Genomic DNA, 23608 nt, shown 5'->3' with positions numbered 1-23608 from the left:
TCCCTCAAGTTTTCTATTCAGACATATTCAGCTCAAGACGAAATGACAGTGTGCAGTCCCAGTGTATGAGAATTTGTATTGCTCATTCATTAAACCTTCTATAGAATGTCAGTTGCAGTGCTGTGTGCTAGCACCTCAATTTGTGATAAAGGACTAGCTATCTTGTCTATCACTATAGCTGTTATGTCGCTATGTGCTTACCTTTGTAATTATGCTTGTGATCTCATGCTCAGAGAGCATGGCTACCACAACACCTTCTTTCTCATCTTTACCAAATACCATCCATGGTGGAGGGGAAAAAAACTAAAATAGACATCTCCCTTCTTTAACTCTCTCCTTCATTAGGGATATTAAATCTAAGATATCCTAAGTAAACTTTCTTTTTAGTTAAATTCTACCAAGATAAACTTAGCAAAGTGCTAAGAAAAAGAAATTGAAATAAAAATGCACTATTTGCCTACACTAAGCTGTGAAATAGTCCCTGAAGTAATAACTTGCAGTGTGTATTGTATTAGTGAGAGAAAAGGTATCTGAGACCACATAGCAAATTATGAAACCACATGATTAGTGGTTAACACTAGCTCTGTGACCATCAGAATGTTATTTATCATCCTCTTCAATATTCCTATATTAAAACTGGAAGCTAAGTTAAAACCAATAAGATTTAAAAGAATAAAAGGCCATCATAACCCTTTTACAACCCTTTTTCCCATTTCAAACTGAAAAATATCATTTGTGTTAACTGTAGTGGCTGTCAAAAACTTTAAATGGTTATGGAAATGCAAAGCTGCATGATAGTGTATTTTCCCTCATGTGTTTATTCAATTGCTACCTTAACAGTTACTATATGCAAGGCTTTGTTCTGGGAACTAAATGTTTATCAGAGAAAATAAAAGCAAGATGAAGTGGACTGCCCTGGAGATTCTAGCAAAAACAACAGATAATAACCAGCCACCAGTAACTGCTGCTCACTCCTCCTTTACTGGAGAAACACACTTCCCTTCCAATGCTGATTCGGTTATACAATTTGTTTTAGATAATGAAATGCTGGTGATTATAATAAGTGCTATTTCCAAACAGAAGATGCTGTTCTCTTCTGCCAGGACAAGGGCAATTCAGCATGGAGTCCTCAGAATACACAAGTCACTGAAGAGCCTCATCCAATTCATGGAAATAACATTGATTGTGAGCGACTGGTTGAACTTAATTTCTGACCGTAGCATGGCAAGCTAAGTCGATTAATACTGTAAATAGTATACCCGGTACAAAGACACTGTGTACTCTTGCAAAAGAACAATATCAGAGTAGAATGTGGATGAGAGTAGTGAAGGCTCTGTGAAGGAAACACAGAACAAGTTGGGGGAGGGAGAGAAAAAGGTGGAGGTTATAGAAATATAATATGAAGCCCTCAAAAACCTTTATAATTAAAAAATTGGAGATTATTCTGGAGGAACGAAATAATCAAATTATTACTGTGAGAATTGTTTTTCTTCTTTATGACAATATAATGTCAAAGTTAACTTATTCACAATATTTCTGAACTACCAGACTACAAAAAAATCTTGAGAAGGAAGATAAGAAAGTGACTTTAAAGACTGAACACTGATCTTAAAGATCAAAGAATCAGTCGTTCTTCATGAAGCAATGTATTGATTTATATTATAGATGTACAAAAAAAAAACCTCCTTTACATTATAAGTACTTTGAAGTGAATGCTGGCATTCTTTTATTGCAGCATTGTCTCTGGTTCATTCCCCTTGTAATATCATTAAGACTATCATAGAGGACTATACATTTAATAACATTTTGTGTGAGTTCATATATATCAACTTCTATAAGTATTAAAAAACTCAGTGCTACTCTTTTTTCAATAAACAACAGGCATAAATTTACTTTTTGTTATTGGTGTTCAGTGTATCAGAAAATACCATAAACAAGGAAAACATTAGAAATAATAAACCATTTTGTGTTTATGAGTCATAATATATGACGCACAATATCAAATTCCATGATAAAGTCAACGATTTCACAAACCACTGTAGCCATGGTCAGATGTTACTAGTGATGTGGAGGCACCTTGGGCCCTCACAGGCCCGGTAGCACAGCTAACTGTGATACTAAGTGGTCCACACTGCCACTAGTAATTACGGGTGCTCATCTGGGAGTGGTGGTACTCATGGGTTATCCCATCATCCAGAGAGCTGAGGAAGGAAGTTGTGAATTTGTGTCCAGCTTGAGTTACATAGTAAGATCTATTTCTAGCTGGGTGGTGGTAGCACACGCCTTTAATCCCAGCACTTGGGAGGCAGAGGCAGGCGGATCTCTGTGAGGTCAAGGCCAGCCTGGTCTACAAGAGCTAGTTCCAGGACAACTAGGGTTGTTACACAGAGAAACCTTGCCTTGAAAAACAAAACAAAAACAAAAAACAAAACAAAACAAGATCTATTTCTAATCAGGATGAAAACGAGCACACATGCTTCTTCTTATGAGAGTATTTCCCATTTTATCAGAAAGGAAGTGTTCTCTTTCTTCTTGCACACTACCCTACATATCAGTAAATACCCTTTGCCTATCTTAAACAGAAATCCAGAGACTCAGAGTATTTGATGAGTCCATAGCTTACTTTTGATTTAGGTAATTCTTGGGTCTAGCAGAGATTCTTCCAGGAGTCATTTAACTTTGTCTCCCTGCACTATGTTTGTTACTTAACAGCACTGTTCACAAAACAGGCAAAATCATCATTTCTTTGAGAGAAATTCTGCCATATCTCTCCGTGGCTTGCGCCAGGCTTCACACCATCTCACCCACTACTGCTCTGAACTTGTCTACTTCCTTTTTGCTTGCTCTAGCCATACAAAACTCTTTGATATTTCTAAGGTCTCTAAGCCGCTTCTCATCCAAAGGCCATGCTGCCTGGTCTTGTGCTTCAAGAGGCCCTGAGAACAGCTCCTCCTCAGACATCATCATGGCAAATTTCGGGGCATTCTTCAGACTGCAACGACTATTTTATTTCCTTAGTGAAGTGCTTGTACTAGAAGCACTTGTTCTTCTTTAGAATGCTGCTTTCTTAGGGTTTTATGGGGTCAGCTTCCCTGTCATATCAAGGACACGATCAATCTAGTGTCTCCATCTTTTGCAATAAAAAAAAGTAAAAGTAATTTTGAAAAGTTTTCTTTGATGAGACATGAATGCTACAATTATCTGTACGCTGAGGATACACCCAGTCATGAGTAGAGGATTAGGTTTATAGTACGAGACACGATTTTTTGTCTTGAGTGGGCTTTAAGTCCAATTAGACAGCTGCTGGCTAATCCCAAGATGAAAGTGGCGCTATTGTACCACTGGTTGTATCTTTTCAAGTTGGGTCATTGTAGTGTTTGGAGAATTTACAGCAGGGTTATGACTTTTCTTTTTATCCTTGGCAGTTTTCACAGTTTACTCTCAGATACTATGAAAGCTAGTCCTCAAGGATGCAACTTCCAGGTCAGTTCCAGCTCCATTCCTCCAAGTCATGTGTCCAAAGTATGTGATGACTTCGGGGATAGCTTCTTCCCTTCGAACTCTGTTAAGCAGTAACTTATATTGTATGGAGAATACCTTGGACTCTCTTGAACAACAACTTGAAGGAAGGTTTCTCATGACTGGCACTGGGGATTATGTTAGTATATAGTCCATTGGAAGATCATTATCACCATGTGTAATGCAATTCCATTTAAACACACTTATGTAGATGCATACATATGCTGTACCAGTGGACTGTGCAAAGTCCTGTGATTCCACAGCCAAATGTAATGAGCTAAATGACACATATTTAGAGAAAATGATTTTGCAAGATTTTCTTATGAATTCTTATAAATGGAGTTGAGAAGAAAGAGTTGTGACACATTTAAAACAAACCATACATACAAGAAAGAAGTCATAATTGAAACATCTGCCATCTAGCTAAGAAGCCTCTGAGTTACCTAAGGTTTTGGCATTTGTGACATAGTACTTTTCTTCTTTAAAATGCATTGATGTGTACAGAGAATAAGGCAGTGATGGTACCAGAAATTCGAACTTCTTGCTTTGTAATTCTTAGTATAGGGATGAATGAATGAATGTCAATTTAAGTATGACTGTTTTGCTTAATACACCATAATTGCATACACTCATAGTTCACAGTATGGTATTTTAATACATAAAGAAAATGTGTAATGGTCAGATCAAAATAAATAGGATTTCCATCTGGTCAAATATGTCTCTACTGGGAAGTTTTGAGGCCCCCTTTGTTAGCATGTGGAGTGTACAATAAACAGTTGTCAAACTATTGTTAAAGGCACTATAGAATGTTTGAAGCTGCTCTTCAAACCTATCTGAAGCTCTGCACCTGATATCCATACTCTCAGTTCCCACTGCTAAACCCTTCTTAGACCGTAGTACCTGCCCTTTTGTTCTCGGCTTCTCTGATAAAAAGTTTGCATCTTCCATATATAAGCAAAACTAAGCTGTATTTTTTCTTTATCTGCACTATGTTTTATACAAGATTTTTATCTTTCAATTGCATTCATGTTGCTGTGAGTAATGAAAATCATTCTTTTTATGGCTGAATATTACTCCATTGCATTTATAAACTATATTTCCTTATCTTTTCAACTATTATTAGAAATCTAAATTGATCCCTATACTATATATAGGCATTGTGAATAGCAGTGTAATCCATACAAGGATGTTATATACCAATTTCCTTTCATTGAAATGAAATTGGGATTGGCACATGAAACTGGACAATGAAATGAATGGATGCAGGTATCCTTTCACTTCCAGTTTTCTGAGAAACTGCCATACTTTTCACCACAAAACTGTACTAGTTTATATTTCCCCAGCAGCAGTCAGGAGTCTCCTCTTCTGAACACTCATCAGCCTTTTCTTTATACTTTTTATTTGCTAATAGCCACCCTCATACATTAGGCCATATTGTGTGCTTCATTTATGCTTATGTTTCCCTACACCAGTGCTATATAGATTGATCATTTCTTAGTTACTGTTGGTCTACCACAATATATGCATTTGAGATATGTCTATTTTGGTCATCTGCCAATTTAAAAATTAAATCATGTACATTGTCTTATTTTGATTTGTTTGCTATTGAGTTGCTGAGTTCCATATATATACTGAAGACTAAACTCTTGTCTGACAGACAAATAGTTCGTAAATATGTCCTCCCATTCTCCTGTTCTGTCAGTTTGCCTCTCCATTCTGATGATTATTTTTGCTATATAGACACTTTTTTGATCTAGCCTTACTTGTCAATCTGTCCTGTTTCCTCTCAGGAGTTTCATGTGTTCTGGTTTTACATGTATGCCTTTGATTTATTCTCATTTAGACACAGTGTGAAAAACAGATATCTAGATCATTCTTCTGCATAGGAATATCCAGATTTCATCACACCATTGGTGATCTTTTCATGAGACGACTCAGCAGAGCCAAGGGTTTTGTTGGAAGCTGAAATGAAGATGCAAGGCACATTGGCATTATTGCCTTATGAATAAAGTGACTTTTGCTGTAGATTATTCGTTATAACTGACTCCCTTGCTGTTACAAATTTGGAACTTATTTCCCACAATTCAGCATTATTTGAACTATGTGTAAAGACAGTCACATAGTCAAGAAACCTGCTTCCTACTACCAGGTCCTTGCTCTTCTCTCCTATGTAGACATAAATATCTGTCTTCCTCCAATTGTCGTGATTGACAGGCATTTGGTCAGTATTTAAGGTCCAGGCAAAAGAATTCCATTTAAGACATTCCCAGATATCCAAGAACACAGAATTACTACTTGCTCAAAGTTGCTAATTCATAGCTGCTCACATAGATAGAAAAAAAATGAGCACGGAGAAAAAAATAAGCATGCCTTAGTTTTACCTAATGATGACCTAAAACTAATCTTGCATTAAAAGACTCCTAACTCCTCACCTTAACTTCATCTCAATTTACTGATGACTTTAGTTCAGGAGATTTACTGTTTGTATCTTACTTTCAGGAAAAATAAATTAACCATCTACCTACAGACCAGAGGAAGACAAGCTTCCACTGGTGTCTCTGATAAGCATCAAGCTAAAAAGCTTCCTAACATTGAAGCTTGCTAACATTTGACAAAAATGCTAATAGACCAAGGGTCATAAACTTCCCTTGTTTATTTATGCAGGTTGCTTGGTTACCTATGCCTGCAAAGTTTTGTGGTTCTGTATATCTTGGTAAGAACAAAGAGAGTAAACCAAAGCAGGACCAGAAAGAAGCTAGAGCAGAAATTAGAAAAAAAGCAAAATCAGTCCCCAAAATTATCATGGATAGGAAAAGGATAGAGAAGTAGAAAAAGAATATAGCAGAGAATATTGAAATTAGGAGTGTGGCAGAGAATTGGAGCAAAGGAATTATAGGTAGTTAGGACAGAATAATTTGACTAGAGTACAAGGAAGAAAGAATAATAAAGAGACATGGACAGAAAGAACATGTTGTGAGTAGACTTCTTAACTCTCAGAATTTTGTTCCTTTTGCTTGTTGTGGTGTTTTTATTTTGAACCCTGAGAGGAAGTTTTAGAGCTGGACCTTTAAGGCTCCCATTATTTGGTGTATGCTCTAAATTGTAAATGCATGTGGATTGGGGCTTCTCTATTCTTTGGTCTATAGATCTGTTTTATGCCAATACCATGTTGTAATTAAAACTACAGCTTCATAGAAGAATGCTTCCAACTTCATTTTTCTTGTTCAGGATTTCTTGTGTTGCTTTGTTCTTTTTAATGGCTCCAAACAGTTTCAAGAAATGTTTTTTTTTTTTTTTAATTTTTTCATGTGGCTGTTTGCTTTTAACTTCTGTCAAAAATGTGATTGACAATTTGATAGAAATTACAATGGATACACAGATGAGTTTGGTTACTAAAGAGTTGTATTTTTGAAATTAATAATGTTTGGAATGGAGAGGCGGTTCATTCTATAAGGGCACTGGTTTGTCTTCTATAGTAGATCTTAATCCAATTCCCAATACCCGTATTGCAACATAAAAACCATCTGGAACTACAGTCAGAGGGGATCTCAGACTCTCTTGTGGTTTCCTGTGCACTGACATGCAAGTAGTGTGCAGAAATAAATACAGCCATACATACAGACAAAATAAGATACACATACAATAAAAATATGTTTTTGAAAAATTAAAAAAAATATTTAAGAAATCTTTTAACAATTGTTTCTCACCTCCAATCACCTCTCGCTAGGGTGGATGATAAATTACACTGCCACAGGAGTAGAAGACAACACCCAAATTTTGTTAGCTATACTAGATAAATAGTGTAACGGGGCCCCTAGAGTTGACACAAAACATACCCAGACATCAATTTCTCAGAAGAAAGGAAATTTATTACCCTGGAGGGAGAAGCCAGGGGCTGGGGGGCAGACTGCCTCTGGGTCAGACGAAGACAGACAGAAGTTGTTTCTGCAGGAGTAGCTTTGGAGGAAAAGCAGGGAAATCTATGTTTTGATGAGTTGGTAAGACCTGACTGGACATGTTAGCCAAATAATGAATTTTGATGCTTGGACCTTGGTGTTTTGATAACTAGACTTTGGTGTTCAGTTTCAGGAATGAGTCAGTGGTCAAATAAGGAAACAGACCTTGGGGGTTATCCTTAGAAATGTAATCTAATGGTTTATCAAGGGAGAAAGGGCAAAACCTGCTAGAACCATGTTTGCCATGCTGTGTACTGTTAGAGAGTCCTCCAAGTAGATTTGTTATAGTTAGGAATGCAGAAAATACTGGATGAGGTAGGTTTTTAAGACAGGAAAGATGAGAGGTTGAGATTGAGTATGTTTGCTACAATGTGTATGTGGAGATGTAAGTTGATATTTGCATATGCAAACATAGTTTTAATAAAGATATAAGGCCAAAAGGTAAATTTGGAGTGTGATGTAATACAAGTGTTTGGATTTTTTGTGAATGACAAAAATTAAAAATTCATGCTATTCCAATTGCCTGTGTCTTTGTCACATGACTTCATCATTCCTTCTGTCGGGGTGACCTGCTTTCCCTCTCTGGATTCACAATGTCTTGACTTACCTGATCAACAGGTTGTGACAAATTAGATGGTATGTTTCTGAAGGAATGCCTGCCTATTCCTTTATTCTTTGAAAACATGTTTATTTTTATTTTATGCATATGAGTGTTTGACCTACATGTATGTATGTTCACATGTACATAAGTGCTACCTGTAGAAACCAAAAGAGGGTGTCAGATCCCCTGGAACTATCGTTTCAGGTGGTTGTGAGCCTCCATGTAGATTTTCGGAAGTGAACCAGTGTATTCTACAAGAAAAACAAATGCTTTAAGTACGTACTCATCTCCCTATTCCTTTGCCTTGCCTTATCCTCTTTCAGAAAAACACAAGTACCCAAGTACACATTAACTAATATCCTTTCTGAAAACTATATATATATATATATAGGCTTTTCAAGACAGTGTTTCTCTGTATCTTTGGAGTCTGTCCTGGAACTAGCTCTTATAGACCATGCTGGCCTTGAACACACAGAGATCCACCTGTCTCTGCCTCCTGAGTGCAGGGATTAAAGGCATGTGCCACTGCTGTGGGACAATGGTCTTGTACCCTGTAAGAATTTTTCACTTGTATTGGTTTAATAAAATGCTGCTTGGCCAGTAGCCAGGCAGTAAGTATAGGTAGGGCAACCAGAATAGGAGAATTCTGGGAAGAGGAAAGGCTGAGGCTGCAGTTGTCACCCAGATGCAGAGGAAGCAAGATGAGAATGCCTCACTAATAAAAGGTACCGAGCCACATGCCTAACACAGACAAGAATTATAGGTTAATTTAAGATGTAAGAGTTAATAAGAAGCCTGAGCTAATAGGCCACCCCAATTTATGATTAATGTAGACCACTGTGTGTTTCTTTGGGACTGAACAGCTGCGGGACAGGTCAAGACAGAAATCTTTGTCAACAGTATGCCACCACTGCCCAGCTCCCATCATTCTTTTAATATGAATGATAAAGTACAGAGGCTTTAGCTTAGTTGCTAAGAAATGTGTATCCAGTGTTATAAGTAAAAATATCGTTTACATACTGTTTACAATTTTTTTTTGGCTAGGAGAAGATGCAGTAGAAGACCAAATACACTGTTTAGCTGCTATAAAAGCCTTGTTTGTTTCATGCCTCAACAAATATTAAGTGCCAGGGCTTATTCTAATTTTTAAGACAAAAGGAGGAAAAAAGAAAACAGGAATAAAAAAAATCCATGCTTTCAATTGATTTGCTCATCATTAGGAAATATAGTTAAAAAATAGAAATATTTATGGTACAACAAAATTGAAGATATGATCTTTAGAGAATCAATAAATAGTGAAAGGGGTAAAGAGATTTATAAAGCCTGGAAGATGGTCTATGGTTGTAAAGCAAGGATTTAGCTAAGGTCTCATTGTAGGGTTGAAATTTGAAAAAAGCCTACAGGGTGTTATAAAATCAACAATGAAAGCCCATGATATAATGTGAGGCAATTGCACAGCTATTGCTCTGATTGTCAGAGCAGGCCATCAATGGCTTTGAGTAGAGGAAGATGAAGATCATTATACTTAAATGTTTAAATTATCACGTTAATATGTATGAATACTGGTACAAATAACCAGAATGAACAGAAGTGTTGGTTCATTCTACAGCTATTGATGTTGTTTCAATATTGTATTGAATGAGGGTATATTCTGAAGGCAAGTCAACTGGATTTGAGGGTTGACGGTACAAAAGAGAAAGTAAAGTCAAAATTACTCCGATGTTTTCACCTAAGTAAAATCAATTTTACCGTTTATGAAGGTGAGGATTAAAGATAAAGTGCTACATTTTGCAATGAAACAATGAAGCAAGATATTCTGAGATACTTATGAGATGTCCAGACACAGAAACTGAACAGGTAGACCCGTGACTGTGAGTTCAAGGAAAAGTCCTGGAGGGAGATGTAAACTTTCGTGGATTAGTAGACCATAAAAGAGTTTGTGTCTTGGGCTCTAGAATTCTTGGTGCTTTTGTGAGACTTTTCATTCAATACCAGTGATGTAGAAAAACATGAAAATGGTGATATCGTGTAGCCTGATGAGAAATGGATTCCTCAGAGATGAGACCAATACACTCTGCCAAGTGCTGCTTACAGTGGTACATGAATGGATCTGAGAATGGAACAATGACACCATGAAAATTACTGTTCAGTTGGATGTTAAGTAAAGAACTCACGCATATATGTTCAATAAACTTAACAGAGAATAAAAGGCAGCCCATAGAGAGAGTTCTTTGGTGGAGTTTTACTAGAGAAATGAGGTGTTGGTTTAAAACAAGATTTCTTTTAAAGCTAATAAACCTCAATATTCTTGAATTGATCACATAGGCAGGAACAGCCATTTGCCCAAACTATAGGCTGTTTAATCCATAATTCCTGGCAAGCAGGAAACAGGGTAAAGTTGCACACAGTTAACTAAGAATGTAGGGAGAAATTTGGAAAAAAATACTTCTGGTAGTTGTAGTTATCTTAGTGATTAATTATTTAGAAATGATTACATTACAGATGAACATTGTAAGATATCTGAGCGTACTAAGAGCTTATTTGAAGTTACTCATCATGTATAAAAGGGAGAATAATTAGCACTGTGTATTTATTTTTTCCTAGACATATGAGTTGTATGAATGGAAGAGTCAGCAATTAAGATTTGAGCAGGACTGAAGTTTTGTCTGTGAGTCTGAGAAAGTCAAAAAGGTCCAAAGGAAAAAGGACATACACTAAAAAAAATAAAAGAAGTATTTTCTGTGGAGAAGGAAGATGAGAAGAAAGGGACAGATGAGGGAAAATGAAAAGGATGCACAACTGTTAAACAGTAGGTCCCAATGAACATGGAAACTTTAATACCTGAGAATTATTGAATTTTTTAAAAGTAATCTATGTTCTTTAAACAATAAGTTAAAGTCAATAATTTATAAACTCAAGCATTCAAATGGTAAATCTAATCACAAAAGCTTAGCAAATTGAACAAGTTTTCATTTCTTCCACCTGTGAACAAAAATCTAGAATTCTCTAATTTTCTTTGGGAAATATAAATTATCTCCCAAAGACAGGTAAGGTCACATAACTTCAAGACAAGTAATGTCACATAAATTAAAAAATGAAATTTCTTACAAACCTTCTTAAAGTTCAGTAACCTACTTCCCAAATATTTGTGAGCACTGCCTCTTCAGATAAAACCATTGTTTCCAGCTTTTCTTTGGTCTCTTGTCAAAACTTTCAGCTTTCCAAGGCATATGCAGAAATGTGCATTTTATTATTTTTAAAGCAAAGGTGAATATAAGCTTTTGGGGTAGTTACATAACAGTAAGGAAGCCTGAGGCACGGCCCAGGGTGTCCACATGTGTTGTGTTGACAACAGTATCAATGGATATTCTTCTGAAAAGGACATATAGCCTCACAAAATTCTGAGGCAGACAAGCCTTTTTTTTTTTTTTTTTCAAATGAGCAAACAGCTAGACCCCTGAAAAAGTATGTTGGAATGAAGAAGCTTTTTTTTCATCAGCAATTTTACAAGGAATAGATATAAAACCCAAGGAAGTGCTGTATGTCATGGGACCTCAGCATTTTCTTGCTGTGATTGACATGCCAAGATAAAAATCCCACAGTTTCTTCTACAGCACTTAACACCCAGTTGAAGGCCATGAATATAAATAAAATATAAATATTGAAACTACAATAGAGTGTGAGTTTCCCATATTAGTGATAATGCCTCTGGAGTTTACACACAATGTCACCAACTCTCAAATCAGAGACATCAGAGGATGCCAACTGGAACAGGTAGAGGATGGGATTTCATTGTTGTAGCGTCTTAGCTATCACCCTAAAGCACCCAGCACCAGTGCACTCTGTTTGATTGAAGGTTTTATTTAAATCTCTATGCTCCCTGTTTTCTGTGCAGACATGTGTGCCTTCCCAGAAATGAAGTTCAGGTGTTCTTTCAGAAGAGGCACAGTCAAAAAGATGATGTGCTCAGAAAAGTTTCAAATAAGTTGAATTTAGACACAGGACATGTTGCAGGTATACATGTCAAGCAGCTGTGGCTTATTTTCACTGATAATTCCCTGCCAAGACTCCTTGACTTCACTGAAATAACAAAAAGACATAAGGTAAGAAGCAGTAATTCTCAGAAGTTGGAAGAGGCAAGTGTCAAAGTGGTTCCTAAGGGGAGGAACCTAAAGTCAGCCCTCTGATTGATCGAGTTTAGTGGTTGAAGGTACTTTTCATGTCCCAATGCCAAGTGAAAAACAAGGTTGGACTGTTTCAGTTGGTACAGAACAACTCAGAGTTTTATATCCCAACCTGAAATCCTGCTACAATCAGGGAGCATTGCATTCAAGAGAAGAAATGTGAGAGCAGAAAGACCATGATCTATAGGTCTGTAGATGTTTCATCGGGAGCCTTCAACTGAGTAACATCAGGGCATGCTCATAAAGAAGCTAGCAGTGCTGGCACAGACATCACCAAGGAGATTTCATCGGGTTGCCATAAAAGATGGTAGGTGGAAAGAATCTGAATATTTGATTGATGGTGATATCTCAATAGTAGATACCAGTGCTAATAAACCAAAATCTGCCTATCCTTTACTGAAAATAACATAAAAGAAAGCCATTACAAGGCTGTAAATGTTTTCAAACTATTGAATTACATATCACAGCAAACTTCAATGTATTTAAAAACAAACAGCAGCAGCAACAATAAAACAACCACAATGTATAGCACCAACTGAAACATTCTAGACAGACTGACTTTGTGATATAGCACTTGTCCGGAGTACCTGAAGTTCTGGGTTAACTCCCCAGCAAAACACACACACACACACACACACACACACACACACACACACTATACACACACACTATTCACACTATAACATATAAAAAGTTAGCAACTTGGATGCCGAGTAAGAATAAAATCAGAGAAAAATAACAGCTACAATAACAGACAATTTAATTTGTACAGAAGTATTTCAAGCCTGCATTTAAAAATATGTTTCTCATGCTCTAGAAAATAAAGAAGTGTGAACAGGAAAAGCAGACACAATATATGAAACACACCCCTTATAAATATCTACCCATCCATACATAAATTTCCTGATTTATACTTCTTGAGACAAAAATTGCATTGATTATAATGACAGAAAATTAGAAATTGGAGAAACAGATTATTCAATATTAATAATCATCAAATCATACATATATGGACTATAAAATGAAACATGGAGAAACATGAAAGAGCTGGGAAAAGCAACCTACTGCACATAAAACTGAGTCTCAAAAGAAGAAAATGAGGACATAAAGATAAGTAATGGACAAAAGTTTCCCAAAGTTTATAACACTATAAACTCTGAAGCACAATGAAACCCAAGTAGAAGACACATAAATCAGGTGAGAGGGAGGCATCACAGCCTTGAACTGCTTAAAGCAATAACAAATGTATATATTTTAATTGTTTGAGCAAGGACATAGTATGTGATGAGGAGCGAAGACAAAAGAGCAAATGTATCTGTAGACCTAGTATAACCTAGAAGACAGAGGGCATCACCTTGTGACTCCAGGTAGGGAGGAGCAACACTCTAGACAAACTGCTTTCAAAGATAGGAATAAAATAAAATGATGAGTTTTCTAAATGCAAAAGCTAAGAAAGAAAGAAAGGAAGGAAGGAAAGAAGGAAGAAAGGAGGAAAGAAAGAAAGAAAGAAAGAAAGAAAGAAAGAAAGAAAGAAAGAAAGAAAGAAAGAAAGAAAGGACCATGAGTGCTTGCTGATAAGAATACTTAGAGGACTTATTTAACAGCAAGGTCAGTAAAAATAAATGAAAACTGGATCTAAACAAAGAAAAATGAAAGAAGAGGAAGGAAATAGAGAAAATTGATATGATCACAATTTATTTTATATATGTATGAAGTTCTCATTAAAATTTTAAAAAGAAGATAGCTCATTCTTACCACCTCTACTTGGTTTACAGTGGAAATTCTAGTCAGCATAGCAGGACAAGGAAAAATATGAACACCCTAATGATTTCATGAAGGTAAACCTATCTTGAATCGCAAACTACTTGCCCTTATATGTATAGGATATCAAGGAATCAGTAAATAATTACTATACATGAAAACTGAGTTCAGCAGGTTGAAAAGACTCAAAATCAATATCTAAGATTCAACTGCCTCCTTCCCATGTGTTTAAAAATGAAGAAATATTAGATTGAAAATCAAATATTATTTATAACGACACCAAAATATCATAAAGTATGATATATGCATGTACAAAAAGTCGCAAGGAAGCTAATTATTTCATATAACTAATATACCTTAATATTAATATTGAGTAAGATGGAAAATATTAACGGGAAAATTTTAATTTTTTTGATTTATTTATTTTTATTTTTATGTGTAGAGATGGTTTACCTACACAAATGTCTGTATAATGTATATGTGCAGTTCCCATATATGCCAGTAGAGGGCACTAGATACTCTGGAATTGAAGCTAAAGACGGTTGTTAGTTGCCATTTGGGTGCTGAGAATCACCTCAGTCATCTTTCCAGCATCCAAACTGATAAATTTAAGAGAATATTGTCAGACTTTAAAAAGTGAAAAATGGGCTTATGTGGCACACTCACTGGTTATATGAAATACATTGGTGTTGATATCAATTCTCTAAAAAAGCAATTAAATCAATCAATATCCTACGAGATTATCTTGGTGTCTCTTGGTGATTATGAAAATGCAAAAATATAGTATAATTGAGACACTTCTTAAATAAAAACTCTCTCACATACATCCTGATTTTATGACTTTTTTCTTCACAGTTAAAATCATCAACCAATCAGAGTGGGCATTAAGATAATACCTCCTAAATTTCCCGAATGGCATCATGATCTGGGGACCAAGTGTTCAAATACCTGAGACTATTTTGGACATTTCTCATTTAAACTATCTCACACCATCAAGAATAATGGAGTTACAGTTCAGCAGGGGAATACTTGTCAAACATTCATGAAGGCCTGAAATGATTCCCAGAACCACAAGCCAACGGTTGATATACATGCACATCTTTCGTACACAGAATGTGTTAAAGATCCTAATAGATCAAAAAGAGACAAAACAACACAAAGTATAAACTACAGACAGAATAACCACAAGTGTGAATGCATTCTTGGATAAGAAGGCATATTTATAGACAATCCCAGTAATTAGGGAAAGGCAACTTCAGTCAAAATATAGCAACTAGGTAGTCTCTGGGATGGTTTTTGAGGCCATGTGATTTAGATGCAACTATTCAACGGCTAAAGATAATGCATAGGTGAGTGAATATGGCTATATTGAAATAAAATTTCTTAGTGATTATTAACATGAAAATTTCATGAAGTTCATTATTAAAGAAGGAATACCATGGGGTCACGTTAAAGTTTATTAACAGGCAAAATCAGTGCACTACCCTCACCAAAAAGAACAAAGTTGCTATGCCTGTGCAGTTCCAGCTGCAACACCGCCAATTTCTGCATCTTCTTCCTCTTTCCCAATGGGAATGGGGACCTAAACCAAGTCACTAGCCATGCTTACTTCCGTGGCTTGTTGCCAGTTTTTCTACCTTCCAAGAGAGCTTGCAACCCTGGCCCATGCCCCTTATTCTGGTCTCCTACTCTTTAATACAACTCTGCCCCTTGGGCCAAAGCATCCCTCACAATTGACCATTGGAACAGAGACAAAATTCCTGCAGCACATCATTTTTTTTTTAACTTTGCCTAATTAGTAAAAGGTATGGACACCATTCTTAATTCACAAAAGATACTGAGGCAGATGACAAGCCACATTCAGCCAACAGAACATAGCTTGTAGAGCCTTCATGCGCAGTGATACTTGAAGTAGCAACTTAAATACTGCCGTCACTTTGAAATGTATTCAGAAATTTCTTAAATCACTAACTATGCATCATCTGATTCTCTTACTTTCCATATTTATCCAAGAAGAATGGATGGCCCTGACTACATAAAGACCTGTATAATTGTTCCTAGCAAACCGAAAATAACGCTAACGTTAATCAGCGGATGAATAGTTCTGTGAAAAGATGCGATGTATCTAAGGAATAAAATTTTAGCCATATGGAGAAATAAGCTGTTAATATATAGCAGAGAATGTCTCTTATATAATGATGCTCAGTTACACATGGTATATAGCTTTGATTATAGTCCATTCTACTTATAGAACTTAGTTCAAGAAAGCAGAAGCAGCCTAGGCAGCTGAGAGAGGAGCTGATAACAAAGCCGTAGGAATCAACCCTTTCTGAGTGTTGATTACTCAGCTGTGCTGATGGCTTCTAAGTAGACACAGGTCATACATGCATACAAAGGCAGAATACTTTATATGGAAGCTGCAATTTGGAACAATCATGTGTCAATGACATTGTAAGAAATCTGTCCTTAAAAACAATTTTATGAACTTTACATCTTATTCCAAACTGAAATTAATGGGAGCTCCTTTGGGAGAATTGTTTTTCAAAACCCACCTCGAATCAAACAAGAATCTGCTTAATTCTTTAATTCCTTCAATAGCACAGTAGGATTTAGTAAACAGCTCAGAGGCATATTTAGAGAGTGAAACAGAGAGTAAGCACCAGCAATTCTACAGAGGAAAGAATATATTACGTGATATATACTATCTTTCATATGAATACCACTTAAAGATTTACTTTATTTGGTAAAGGTCCTGAAATCTAAGGAAGAGTCAAAGATCTGGACTGATTCCTGTCTTTCTAATATGAAGATCAGTTTTGATTTTTCCATTCTTGAGATAACAAAAGATACAAAATAAGCTGATTGTGAATTACCCCAGTTGATTCTAAGTGCTAGGTGAGACCTGAGCGATAATCGAGTTCAATTCCTCCTTCTGTAGCCTAGGAGATAATTATAGGAAAGTAACATGACATTTCAACTCTTTTCAATCAGATTCTACCACCTGCCAATCAGATCTCAATCAAGGTTATATGATCAAGCTGTAGTAGACAAGCGTATTCAGATTTACCACAGATATCACTAGCACTTTTCTCTCCTGTGCAATAAGGAAGTTGTTAACACACACACACAAACACACACATACACACACACACGTTAGAGTGAGCAATAGTGCAAATGATGTAAATCAATTTCCTGTAAGGCTCTCTTTAAAATAGTTTGATGGACACACATAAACAAATGGATTGACCCTAAAGGTCAGTAAGTGTGGTTTACAAGCTTAGGTATATGCATACTGGGAACTGTTGCAGAGAAAGGGCAGAATGCAATGATTTCTGATGTTCACATAACATACCTTAAATTCACCACTGATTAAAAGGTTAAAGTAAGTTCAGATATTATTGCTTTCATTTTCACTGGTGAATCCCAGGTGGCAACTCCGAAGCAAAATTGATGTACAAAGCCCTATTATTCTCATGTGCTTCTGCCGTGTAAAACTTATAACCCAGCACAGCATTGCTTCACAAACAAAAGCTTTGCAAGGTTATCTTTTTTTTGTCTGATTTGCCTTGAAGCTCCCTCATCTCTGAAACTTGCATTACACATTCTTAATGGTAGCCTGAGAACACAATGAAGGGTCACACTGGGGATATAAAGAACAGGGGAGAAGGAATTAATTTCTCAGTTTTTCCTCCGTGGGCTACAGGTTGATTTGCAAGGTACTATTCAATTCAGCAACATGGAGCTTAAAGGAGAAGACCAGCGTGATATGGCGCCTTTCATGATAGGAGAGAGAAGGGCGAGAGGGAGAGAGAGAAGGACACAGGTGGGGAGATAAAGAGGGAGGGAGAAGGAATGGATGGAGGAAGGGAAGGAAGGAGAGAGAGAACGGAGTTTTTTGTTCACATAAAATAAACAACTCAGTGTGTGCATCAGCTTGGAAATAGTTTCATCTGATATTTGGGGCTGAGGAGGTTTTTATACTGTCCTTTAGTCTTTGGCCCCCAAGTTTTGCTCGGTTGGTGAACGTCATAAAAAGATAGCGTGCCCTTCTAGGACTCATCCTTGCAGACCGTAGACGATTCAGTAGGGGAGTGAGCATCAACGTGACTTGGAATGACCCGGAAACCGTACCCTAAAGATAATCAGCAGTGACATGAAGGCATCTGAAGAACAACATGGAGCCACTATCACAAACATTCTGACACCAGCCAACTCTGGTTTTCCAGCAGAGTACCTGTGATTTCACCAAGAAGACTAAAATGCCTTGAAAGACAACAGAACATTAGTCTATCTACCATTGACTGAGAATACCACCTGTGTGGATTTTGTGGAGATTTCATAACACATTTAAGAAAGCGTGACTCACTTCCTCCTATGTTACTGAGTGGGATTTCTCACACGTGGTGTTGAGTTCCTGTCTCTTGATATTAGCCAGGCTTCCAGGAAATCAAATTAAGTCAGCCTGGTCACAGTTATGTGACTAAATTTACGAATTGGTACAAGTATTAGTGGGCAGCGAAGACAAATCAGCCGTGCTGCTTTAACTTGTGAAGTCATTGCCTCTTTAAAATAACAGGCTAACTGGAAATGTTAATGGGATTCATTACCCTGCAACTTATGGCTGACATTTGGGCTGGAGATGTCCTTCCACCTCTCTTCTGCCCCTTTAACGCATCAGCACCCTTCCCCGGGCTCTGATAGCCATTTATCTACTTTAGGGTAATTTTCTATTTCTCTTTTCTTGTATTGCTTCCACATATGAGGAAGAAGGTAATGCTTCTCTTTGTGAGTCAGGCTTATTTTGGTTAGCATGCTATTCTCCTATCTTATCCATTTTGCAAATAATAGCTTTATTATTCTAGCTGAATACATACCACTGAATACATACCACTGTCCATCATAATGTCTTTATCCAGTCATCTATTAAGTAACTTTACTTATAGATTTGTAAAAGCCTATTTGCTAATTTCCAAAGTGACTTACTAATTCACATTCCCTACAAGATTATATAGAGTTGCCTTTTTCCTATATTTTTGATAATTTATTTTTCCATTTACATTTTAAAATTCATTTTCTTTCATTTTTCATTATATGCATGTCTGTGCTGGTGTATGTGCGTGTGTGCGTGTGTGCGTGTGTGCGTGTGTGTGTGTGAGAGAGAGTGTAGATGCCTGAGAGAGACCAGAGGCATTGATTGGGGATCCCTGGAACTGGAAATGCAGGCAACTGTGAGCTGCCACAGATGGGTGCTAGAAGCCACACTCAGGACCCCTAGAGGTGTAACAAGTGCTGCTAAATGTTGAACCATATCTTCAACTTCTACTTTTAAATCTTTTTAAACATTACACTTATGAGTATTTACCTGGATATGCACATAGACAAGCCATGATGCACACATAAATGTCAATTTGGGGACATTACTTCTCGCCATCCACTATATTGGTCCTGGAGAATCAAATTCAAGTTCTTAAGCTTAGAAGTAAGCCAGTTTACTCTCTGAGCTATTTGCTGTATTTTTATGCCTTTTTAAAATAGCACTATTAGGCTGGGCATGGTGGCATAGGCATTTAATCCCAGCACTAGGGTGGCAGAGACCAGTGAATCTCTATGACTTCCAGGCCAGCCTGGTCTACAGAGTTCTAGGACAGCCAGGACTATGTATGCAAAGAGACATGTCACAAAAAATTATCAATGTAAATTAAATACTATAATGAAATAGCTTACCAGCTGCTATTTCATTGGCGTCTTGAGTTGTATTTTCCTAAAACTACTAGCTGAACATCTTTCATGCATGAATTGATTGGCCGTTTGTACTGTTTGAATATTCATCCAAAAAGCTGTCACATTTTTCAAATATGGCATTCTCAATTCCTTCTTCTTAGTCTTCATGTGCTGTGCCCAATGAGTCTCGCGACTCTTCTTAGTGTTGCTTCCCTTCATTTCCTGGCTCCTCTGCTGGGCAGCAACGTTTAGCATGCTACATCATATCATTTGTCAGCCATTGCTTTTGTTTCATAAGCGAATGGCATCCTACCCAGAAAATCATTGCCTGCATCAAGGTAAAAATGCTTCCTATGCTTTCCTCTGATAATTTTAAAGTTTCAGATATTTCAATAAGGTCATTGTAGTAGTAGTTGTTGTTGTTGTTGTTCAAGAGTTAAACTCAAAGTTTCACACATGGTAGTCAAGGGCTCTCTCTGAATTAATGTCTCTAGGACTTTAGTTTAAACCCAGCATGGTAATTTGAATGTAACTGCTCACCATAAACTCATAAGGAATGGCACTATTGGGAGGTATGGCTTTGTGGAGTAAATGTGGCCTTATTGGAGGAAGTTTGTCCTTGTGAAGGTGGACTTTGAGGTCTCATATACGCAAGCCATGCCCAGTATTTTAGTTCACTTCCTATTGTCTTCTGATCAAGATGTAGCCACCACGTCTGCCTGAATGCTGCCGTGTCCTGCCAGGATGATAATGTAAGAAAACCCAAATAAATGTTTTATTAAGAGTTGCTATGGTCATGGTGTCTTTCCACAGTGTTAGAAACTGTGACTAAGACACAGGGCTTTGAATATGAGGTCTTTGTGCCTTAGACTTCTGAGTAGCTGGACTTAAAGTCATAAACCACCACTCTCAGCTTCTTGACTCATTATAATCAGATTTTATATAGTGTGAAGGTAAGAGTCAAGTTTCAGATGTCTGCCTATAGGCATCCAGTTTCCTTAGCATCCTTTACTGAAAAAGGGGTACATTCACCAGGATATGTGTTTGGCATCTTTGACAAAAATCAATTGGTTATAGATGTGTGGGTCTATCTCAGCTTTACACTGAGTACAGCATTTAAAATGTCTGTTTGAATGCCAATACCACATTATTTGAGTTGATATATATATCAGTTATATATATATATCTAGATGATGATCTCTTCAGATTTGCTCTTATTGCTGAAGATGCTCTGGCTGTTTGGGGCCATAGTAATGTTCCATGTCAATATTTGTGTCTAAAACAATATTTACTGAAATTTTGTATATTTTACCATGTAAGTAGTACTGTCCCAGAGTTTTTCTTAAAGCTTACATTAAATTAAGGGGCTCATCTCTAGAGAGAATAATTTTCCCACCCTCATCAGTCTTTAGCTGCCTTCAGTTCTATGTCTAGGTGTGGGGCCCATTGAAGTTTCCACCTTCTTAGTTAGTCCTTGTTCAAGTTACTCTAGAGATATTTTTGAGGTATCGTATATGTAGATTCACTGTCATTTCTAGGAGACACAATCTCCCAGCAGGGTTTGTTGGTCTCATGGCTCCTACAAAGCTTTCTGTCTGTGACGGGACAGGGGTTTCTCCATTTTGTTTTCTTACTGAGACCATTTAACTAGAATCTGAGCTCTTTGATGAAGAATCCCACAGAAAATGACTCAACTCCATTCTAAGAACCAAAGTTCAGGAGATCCTAGCTAACTTAGCTTCTGTTAAAGCTGCTTGCTCCAAACTGCTTACTCTGTGAAGGTTCCTGCAACTACCTTCTACCTTAAAACCCAAACAGTATTTTGTATATTGAAGGTTATACATGGGCCCCCAAAAACTCGGGTTTAGTACCAGTCAATTTTCAATTGGTTTTTCAGTGTGCCTGAGTGGTCATCTCTGATGAGCTTCCTTTTCCATATATATGTATGTGTGTACACACACACATACACACACACACACACACACACACACACACACCAACACAACAATAATAATCAAAGGAAAAGAAGAGGTCAATTTGAGAAGGAGTAGAGGACATGTGTAAAGAGGAGGACGTGTGGAAGGAGGAGACTTGGGAGATATTGGAAGAAAGGGAAAGGATAAGAGATGCAATTAGATTTTATTAAAAATTAAAGGGCTGGAGAGATGGTCAGCAGTTAAGAACACTGGATACTCTTGCTAAGGCCTGAGTTTCAAACTCCACCACCCACATGGTGGCTCATAGTGACCTGTATCTTTAGTCTCAGAGGATATGATGCCCTTTGTTGTCCTCTGTAGGCATTAGGAGAACACATGGTACCCAGACACACAGGAAGGCAAAACACTCAAACACATAAATATAGATAATAATAAAAAAAAAACTTTGTAAGAAAAAAAATCACGATGAGAAGTGAAAACAGCTATTGTTTTAATATTTTATCAACTGGATAGCTGATAACTGAATACATTTTTTTCAATCTCTTTGCCCCAAACCTGCCAAGTGGAATTTTATGTTACAGTAAAATTACCTCTATGAGGCTATTAAAATCTCAAAATATTTATTTTTTCTTTAATTGTTCATAAAGTATATTTTGATCATATTCACCCTCTTTCCCCCCCAACTCTTCCAAGGTGTATTCCCCATTTCTTCCCACCTAGAGTTTGTGTTATTTCTTCCCCTATCAGGGCCGATTTGTGCTGCCAGATAGTTTCATACAGGTGTCGGTATACAAGGAAGAATCACCCAAGATTTATAAACACAGACTGATCTTCTTTTTAAAATACTGCTTATTTACCCATTTCTTTTCAAATGAGTTAGTGCAGGAATTCAATCAGCTGCTCTTTCCCAAAATGCCCACCAACATTTTTCTGTCTTCTCTTGCATTTGCCTGCTTAGAAAAACAGGCATAGGGCTAACCTTTATTTTCTTTCCCTAAAAGGTATCAACAGAAAGAAGATTTGCATATACAAAGAAACCATGCAGCCTGAGAAGTTAAATTATAAAGGGAGAGCAAAATTAAGGGATTCAAAATAATCCCTGGCTTGTGTTCCCGGCATTTGGGTGCTGAGGTAAAGATTATGAGGTCAAGGCCAGCTCGAACTTCCTAACAAGAACTTATCTCAACAAAACAAAATAAAACAGAAGGAGTCAAAAATAAGTTAATGTTTTGAGGATGTATAAAGAAAAGCCAGGTTTTGGAATCAGGCTGATGAAGACAGTACTGAGAGACCTCTGGAGATCATTGAAAACCTTCTGACTTGTGGAAGGCTCTCAAAACTCAAAGCAATAACCACGAAATATAGTGGATAATCATTCTTGTACATTACAGTGGGTTTTTAAAAGTTGGTTAATAAACAAAACTAGTAAATTGTTATGGCAATAAAAAATTGCTATTGTAAAAGGTAAATTTAAGGGGATTTCTAAACATGAAATATAAAATACTATGAGAAAAAAATAAAAATGAAGATTCCTCAATGTTAAATTCATGAAATTAAATACCACTTAAATAGGAATCATAGGGAGTTCTGAATTCTAACTACTCCACTACCAGGGAGCTTCAAATTACAAAACTATATATATATAAAATAAGGGAAAGAATAATTACAGTACACAAACACAAAACTTTCTGAGCTGAAAATGACAGGCTTCTCACCAAACAGAGCAGTACCACACTTAAAAATATTCTTCTAAGATTAGAAAATTCCAGACGAAGACAGAAGTGGTGAAAACACCCAGGGCTAAGAGGGCAACTCCTTTAATGAAGTATTCAACACAGAGCAGCTCCTGGCTGCCTCTGCAGTCTCGGATGCTAGGAAATTGGAGCACAGTTATTTGTGTCTTCAGCTTTTAACAATTATGAGTTGCTG

Source organism: Chionomys nivalis, chromosome 10 (genome assembly GCF_950005125.1).
Source record: "Chionomys nivalis chromosome 10, mChiNiv1.1, whole genome shotgun sequence".
In the NCBI taxonomy this organism is placed as follows: domain Eukaryota; kingdom Metazoa; phylum Chordata; class Mammalia; order Rodentia; family Cricetidae; genus Chionomys; species Chionomys nivalis.
Note: the sequence above shows the minus strand (reverse complement) of the source record.